Raw genomic sequence first — 7,464 nt, forward strand, 5'->3', positions numbered from 1 at the left:
TATCTGCACAGGTAAACTTGCTTCCTAACAAGGCTGGTAATAGACTGAGTCACCTAAGGTTGTGAAATCTGCCTACAGACCTTTAAAAATAGCTCCAATTCGTATTTGCTTGGAGGGGAGAAGAAATGACATACTGTGAGGTAAGAAGCTGCCCTAGTCAGACTTTCAAAGTCCTTCCTAATCAAGTATCATGTCTCTTTCTTTTTCACTGAATTAAATTAATTGAGCTCAAATTTATCAAGCATGGTTAAGATCTGGGGTGTTTTGTGTGTGTGCTCCTGTCCTGATGCCTTCACTTCCTATGTCTGCCTTCAGAAGATACCTTCCCAGCTATCTGCCTTCAGAAGGCCACACTTGACTGCCCCAGGTCTCTAGAAATCAGCCTTGCTTCCTCATTCTGCCATATGCACACTCTTTGCCACAATTTAAGTAGCTGAACAGAAACTGTTTTGTATACTTTACTGTTGTCCAAGTGTTGGTCTTTAATCTCAACTCATTGTCAACTCAACAAGGCAGAGACAATATTTAATACTTTGTCTTTATCCCCCAGACTTCTGCATAGCCTGCCACAGTTTAATAATTTTTTATTGATTGACAGCAAAGGAAATGTCAAATAAATTGGATGCATGTCAATTAATATTTATTGAACATCCACATGTGCAAGGTGCTTTAAAATCCTCATTTAGCAATTTTTTAAAACACTAGCACATTTAGAAAACAGCTTCTAGTGTAGTTTAAGATTTTGTTAGCCTAGTGTTTTGTCATAGGCAAGGTGTTGGTTGCTTTGGACATGATCATATACAAAATCCCAGTAAACAGAACTTAAAAACCGGATTCCAGAATGCAAAAAGAAAGAGCAGGGGAAGAAATTGGATTTGAACATTGAGCAGAAGAAATCTTGATCAAAAAAAGATAATATCAGCGATTATTGGATATCTAGAGTATACTAACAGGACAGTCTGTCATGACACTTGCAGTTAAGTTAAAAAAAAAAAAAGGAAGATGGACACTTGTCATTGCAAGAGTGGTGGTTTAGGACCAGGCGTGTTAAATGCATATGGTGGTGGTTTGCTTTGTTCTCTGGGAAAATTGACTCAAAGGCTTTCACGCCAACTTGGTCTAAAGTCCTAGGATTCTATGGACAAATTCCCAGGAATAATCTGTTTTAGAATAGAGGAAAGAAACAATCCACTGTGGTCTAGAGACACAGATTGACTTACACCCAAATGGATAGAAGTTAAGGATTAGTAGAAAGTATATGACATGATTTCTTTAAATCTTCTCTTTATGTATCGTTCTTAAAAACATAGCATCTTGGGGCTCCTGGGTGGCTCAGTGGGTTAAGCCTCTGCCTTCAGCTCAGATCATGATCTCGGGGTCCTGGGATCAAGCCCAACATCAGGGTCTCTGCTCAGCAGGGAGCCTGCTTCCCCCCCCCCCACCGCCTGCCTCTCTGCCTACTTGTGATCTCTCTCTCTCTCTGTGTCAAATAAATAAATAAAATCTTTAAAAAATATAGCATCTTGAAATGTGTCACACTTAATTTTAAGAAAAAATAGTGACTGTTGAGTAGAAGGCCAAGACAAGTCTCTCCATCAACCTGTTGACAAAGTAACAAAGTTAAAAAATCTGGGTGCTGTGGTTACAGCTGCATAACCAAGGCACAATCCCAGGTTTCTTACTGAGGATTTAGTAAATTAGCTTAATCTAAGTCCAAGTACCTCTGAAGAGCTAAATTTATAGTGAAAAAACTGTAAAACATTCTAATGCCACATCATATATAGACTGTAATTTCACAAATTAGACTGCAAGCAAATACCCAGTAATGACAAGGGACACGTTAGCCTTCAGTGACACACAGACCCTTCAGAATCTCACAGGACTCTAGTGTTAAGGAGCTTCACTTTGAACCATGAAAGCCTGGACACCTGAAAACCTGGACATATGAATTTTCTGGTTATTTGGGCATGATTATGGTCTTATCACAGATCAAAAATGAGTCATTAGGAGGTAGAATTTAGCTATCTGACATACTTTCTCTATTTCCCAGGAAATAAGAATTTAGCTGTCCTTGAGTGCTTTGTACTTTAACCTTGTTATTAATAATAAATGAAATACTATTTGAGTCTCTTCCAATCATAGTATCTGCACTTCCCAAACTCTTTCGCAACCTGGCATAGAAGAAAAAAAATAGTAGTAATAGTAATCATCATCATCATCATCACACCAAAAACATGAATGTATCCTGGAATAATGGAGGAGGCTTGCCGGGGCTCCAGCTTTCCATTGCCCCTTCCTTTTGGCTTGGGTGCCAAAGGGACCTGTATCTTGGCCCACCTAGAACCCGTCTGCAGTGCCCTGGCAGGGAAGCTCTGGAGATGGCCAGTTCTGGGCCACCTCCCCTGTGGTGTCCCCTGGCTGTCATGAACACGGGATCTCCCAGCAGCCTTTGCCTCACCCAACTCAGCACCTTGGGTGAGCAGAAAGGACACGAGCAGCCTCAGAAAAGAAGGAAAGAGGAAGCGGTGTGAGCTGAGATAGTCATTTGTAGGCAGCAGCAGTAGCTGCTGTCCTCAGGGAATTCTGCTGACAGTATGAGAGTAGGGCATGATGTCACAGGAACCCTGGCTTGGCCCGAACAGCATGGTGTCCCAGGCAGCTGATCTGTTCATCCAGATTGAAAAGATTTCTTCTCCTGCTGCTCTCCCACCCTCCCCTTCTCCCTGCCAGTCTGAGTGATAATTGTAAAGCCATGCAGTTCCTTTCAGAAGTAGGCCATGGGATCCAGGGCTGGGTGTTTTCATTGCTGGCATGTTGCAATTATCGCCGAGGATGGCTCTGATGACAGCATAATACATGTGGTGTTTTGTGCTAAAAAAGTCAATGCCAATGGCTTAAAGAGCAGAACTTGCCAGTGATCCGAGCTCAGTGTCAATACAACATAGGATCTGGTGGGGGGGGGCGATTACTGGTCACCTTTATCACCCTCAAGATTATTTCTACAAAATAGTTTTTAGATCCAGTTCTTGGGAAAAAATGAAAGAAAAATTCTTCTCTATTCAGGAACTATTAAGCTCCTAACGGAGTGGCAAGGGGATACTTTATATATGTGTCAGGGTTTAGAATTCAAATTGATCTGAACTTGAGAGGAAGCTGTTAGCCTCAGACTAGGACTTTGGGAATGTCTAAATCCTTAATGTTAGCCTCAGAGGAAATATACCACTTAGCAGCTGTGTGAACTGAGGAATTTTAGTTAACTTTTCTGACCCTAACTGTCAAAAAAAAAAAAAGTATAGTAATATCCACTCTGTAGACTTGTTAGAATTACATGACTAACTGTAAGTAAAATACTTAGCGCAAAGCCTGGCCCAATGAAAACACTACATAAATAACAGTTTATTATTATTGCTGTATTTGTAGCTGTTATAGATACCACTTGGGTTTTTAGGAAGGGAACTCAGTAGAAAAACATTATTAACATGATTGCTAAATTCTTGGTGCTATCATATAGGTAATTAGAATCATCTTACTAGTTGTAACTTCCTCAAAAATCTTAATATGTTATGTGGGTGAGAAGCTTGAACAAAAAATAATCTCAAACAAGATGAGGACAATTTGGAACATACACCCCTCCACCAGAGCAATCTCAAACTTGAAAATTTCTTCCAGACCTCAAGAAGTTTAAGTATTCTTTTGTTGGACAAGTTAAAAAAATGAATATAATATACATTTAATGTTGACATTTTTATACTAAAGGCTATAGCTTAAGCTTTCATATTATTGAACCATCTAACATACCTAAACTTTCCACATTACAGGAATATTTTTTATTTATCTAACCATGAACTATCGACCCGAAAAGTCTTTGCCTTATTCATTATTCAACATTAAGCAGCTACTTTTCACTTTGATGCAAGTTGCTAATTTATAGACTGCCTTAACCTTAAGTCATCTGGTGACGAAGCTCAGTTCCAGATGTAGATTTTGAATATAAGCTGCTTAAAGCAGGCGAATATTTAAGTCAGCTTGATGTTTGCTCCATAATTCATTACAAGGAAACAATGAAAAAGAAGTAACTGTTAGGCAGAAGAATATCTTCTTCACAGTCATATTTGACTATTAGGTTTTTGTTAAGTAAGTAGGTTTTATGCAAGTGCATTAGGAAATCATTATATTCTGCAACAAAACTGATAATGCATAAAGGCCCTAGTGGCCTATTAGAAAAGACAGACTCAAAATTCATTTGGAAATCACAGAGCTACACTCTCCCTGTTAACACATTCAGAGAATATCCTCCTGGGATAAAAACACAAGAAACCATGGAGGCCAGGTCTACAGGATTCCTCCAAATTAGCATTTTTTGTAAAGTGGAGCTTTCAGGGTTTTCCATCCTGTTATTAATTATTCTCCCCTTCTCTTTTCTTCTTTTCCAAATACAGAGTATTGAGGCAAAAAAATTTCAAAAGGGACCTCGTTTTTTAAAGTCTCATTATTGTACACATACACGGCAGTAGAGCTTTGTGGTTAAGAGCGGCTCAGGAGTCAGCCCGGCTCAGGTCAGATGCGGACTCAGCCACTTTCCAGCTGCGTGGCCTTGGGAGTCATTTGGAAAAGCGCTTTATTTCAACACTTTCATATTCTGTTCTTTAAAGTGAAAGTACAGGCTAATGAAAACCTTTACAGTATTGGGTTATTGTGACAAGTCAGCGGAGCCGTACATGAATGTTAGATGGCATTACAACTGGGAGAACTGAAGCCATGAGGAGTTAAGGGATCTGGGTAAGGTTTCTCAGCTAGATGGCCGTGGAATCCAGTCTCCTCGCTCCAGCCCAAGACATCATATTCTGCAAGTGAACAGCCCATATTGAACATGGGTCCTTTCTGCCTACGCACCATTCATTCCTCCTCCTCCTGGTAATAACAACTTAATGTGTCCTTTGCAGAGCCACCCAAACCCCACTCTTAGTCCACGTGTCTCAACTTTATTTTTGAAGTTGGAGGGGGTGTCACTTAACCCAGGCCTGGGCAGTCAGAGCTCCCCCAACCACAAGGTTTGGTTTGGGGAGGGGCACTGGATTCCCAGTGAATGAGATGCCATTCGGGACTTTTGGCAGAAGAATTGGAAGACAAAGCCTTTGCTCAACACACGTGACTATCAAGGTATAAGTTCAGAGGTCCTGATGGCCATCCTGTCTCTAAGAAAGTAAAGCTTGGATGAAAAAGAAGTTAACAGAGGTGGAAAGATGTCTCATAAATGGAGAGAGAAATATTCATGGGGGTATTACTTAAACACTCAGATCAAATCACACTTGAAGATAGGGGAGGTCTCTCCTTGGACATTCCATTTAATTTCATTTATATGAGCCAATGAAGTGGATGCCGTCACTCAGATTAAAAACGTTTTGACTTACACATCATTTAAAAAATATCCCACATAATGGTAGTCTCAAGAACAAGTTTGAATATTTTCATGTAAGAACGTACTCCGAGGGTGCCTGTGTGGCTCAGTCCATTAAGCGTCTGCCTTCAGCTCAGGTCATGATCCCAGGGTCCTAGGATCCAGTGTTGGATTGGGCTCCCTACCTGCAGGGAGCCTGCTTCTGCCTCTCTTCCTTGCTTGTGTTTCTCTCACTATCTCTCTCTCTCAAATAAATGAAATCTTTAAAAAAGTATGCTGAAATACAAATTTTCCTGTTACAACACAGAGAACAAATTCAGTAGTCTGCTCTAACCCAGGCTATTTTGTTATTGTCTTGGTCAGGTAAGCCACCTTGAGAAAGCCTCTGAGGGTGGGGTCTGGTGTCAGACCTGAGCTGGAATTCCAGCCCGTCCACTGCTTAGGCCCTTCTGCTTGGCTGGCTGTTTAATCTCCCAAGCCTTAGCTTCCTTACTGGAATAGATTTATTGCAAGGGCTCAACGAGATGATGCATGCAGAATGCTAAGAATTAAGAACACAGTAGTGACACTAATACGGATGGCTCGCATTTAGGGATGTGTTGGGTACTTCATGGATATTAACCCATTGACTCCTCATAACAGCTTCATGTGGTAGGGGCTCCATTCCTCATTTTTCAACCGGGGAGACTGAGAGGCAGGGAGGTTAAACAATCTGCACAAATCTGGATAACTAGTAAATGCTCGAGCCAGAATTCTCGTTTCAGAAGCCAAGCTCATTATCGATTGCCTTTCCTCCTGTCCAACAACTATTTGCTGCTGAGGTGGTGCCGTAAGTTAAAAAACTAACATAGATTGAAGTAGTGATTTTGAAGCAGTTGGGCCCAAAGTGTCAAGGATGCGTAGGACACAGGCCCTTCTCTCGAGGAGTTTATAATACAGTCAGGAGTGGAGTTGGGTGAGAAGAGACAAGTGTTATTTTGGAGAACTTACAGTAAACTCTCTCAGCCTTGGCTTCCTCATCTGTAAAATGGATTTACCTATGTCCCAGGTTTTAGTAAGGGTTAAAGCACATCATTATGAAAAGCACTCAGCAAGCTGTCTGAGGATCATCATTATCAATATTTTTCCCAACATTGCCTATAAAAACAGGTAGACTGTGGCTCAAAGTTTGCAAATACTCACAGAATTTGGTGTTCCTTAGTGATCTTTTTTTTTTTTTTTTTGGTGAACAGAGCTTGTCTTCAGTTTAAACCAAAAAAAGAAAGAAAAAAGGAAGGAAGGAAGGAAGGGAGGGAAGGAGGGAGGGAGGGAGGGAGGGAGGGAGGGAGATAAAAATCCCAGCAACCTGTGATTCTGTTTAGTAGCTTCTCCTAAGAACAAGCAAAATAGCTCAGAAAGAGCTTCAAAAGCAAAGACAGGGGAACCGTACATAAGTGTTTGTCCCTCCTCCATGTCCTACAGCCCTGAAAAGGACGCAGCACATGGGGCTTCCAAGAAAGCACATGGGAAGGGCAGGTTCCAGCACAGAAGAGCTGTTGAATAATGGAAGACCAACTCTGCTCACCTGTACAGTTCTTTCCAGGCAAAGAGCTCCCTGGGCCTTGGTCCTCCCCACATGTGATCTACATGGCCACTTTTATGCCCTTGTTTCTCTCTCCTTGAGATGGTCTCTACTGGGCTTTGGTTATATTTCCACCTCCCGGCTTCTCGCCAGGGTCATCACTTTCTATGCTGTCATCACCTCACCCCATCTTTCCAGGGGGCATGTGACACACAGACTCCTTTCCTCACTGGGAGACCCGGGTCCTCTTCTCTGTTTCTTACCACCTCCACCCAACCGTCATCTCCTGGTGAGTGGGACTCAGGGACCAAAGTTCTGCCTGGCACTAAAAATATAAATAAAAGACGTCCTGGGTCCTACTGGACAGCAGAACTATAGGAGCCAGAGGAACCACTTTATCCGTAATTGAAGCATCCAATTGAAAGATGGCTAGAGAAACGGGAATAGATTCTACTTATTTTCAGTGGATTTTTTTTTTCCTTCCCATTTCCTTTTCCAAAGATTC

Source organism: Enhydra lutris, unplaced genomic scaffold, assembly GCF_002288905.1.
Source record: "Enhydra lutris kenyoni isolate GAN:26980312 unplaced genomic scaffold, ASM228890v2 scaffoldscaffold4, whole genome shotgun sequence".
Classification (NCBI taxonomy): Eukaryota; Metazoa; Chordata; class Mammalia; order Carnivora; family Mustelidae; genus Enhydra; species Enhydra lutris.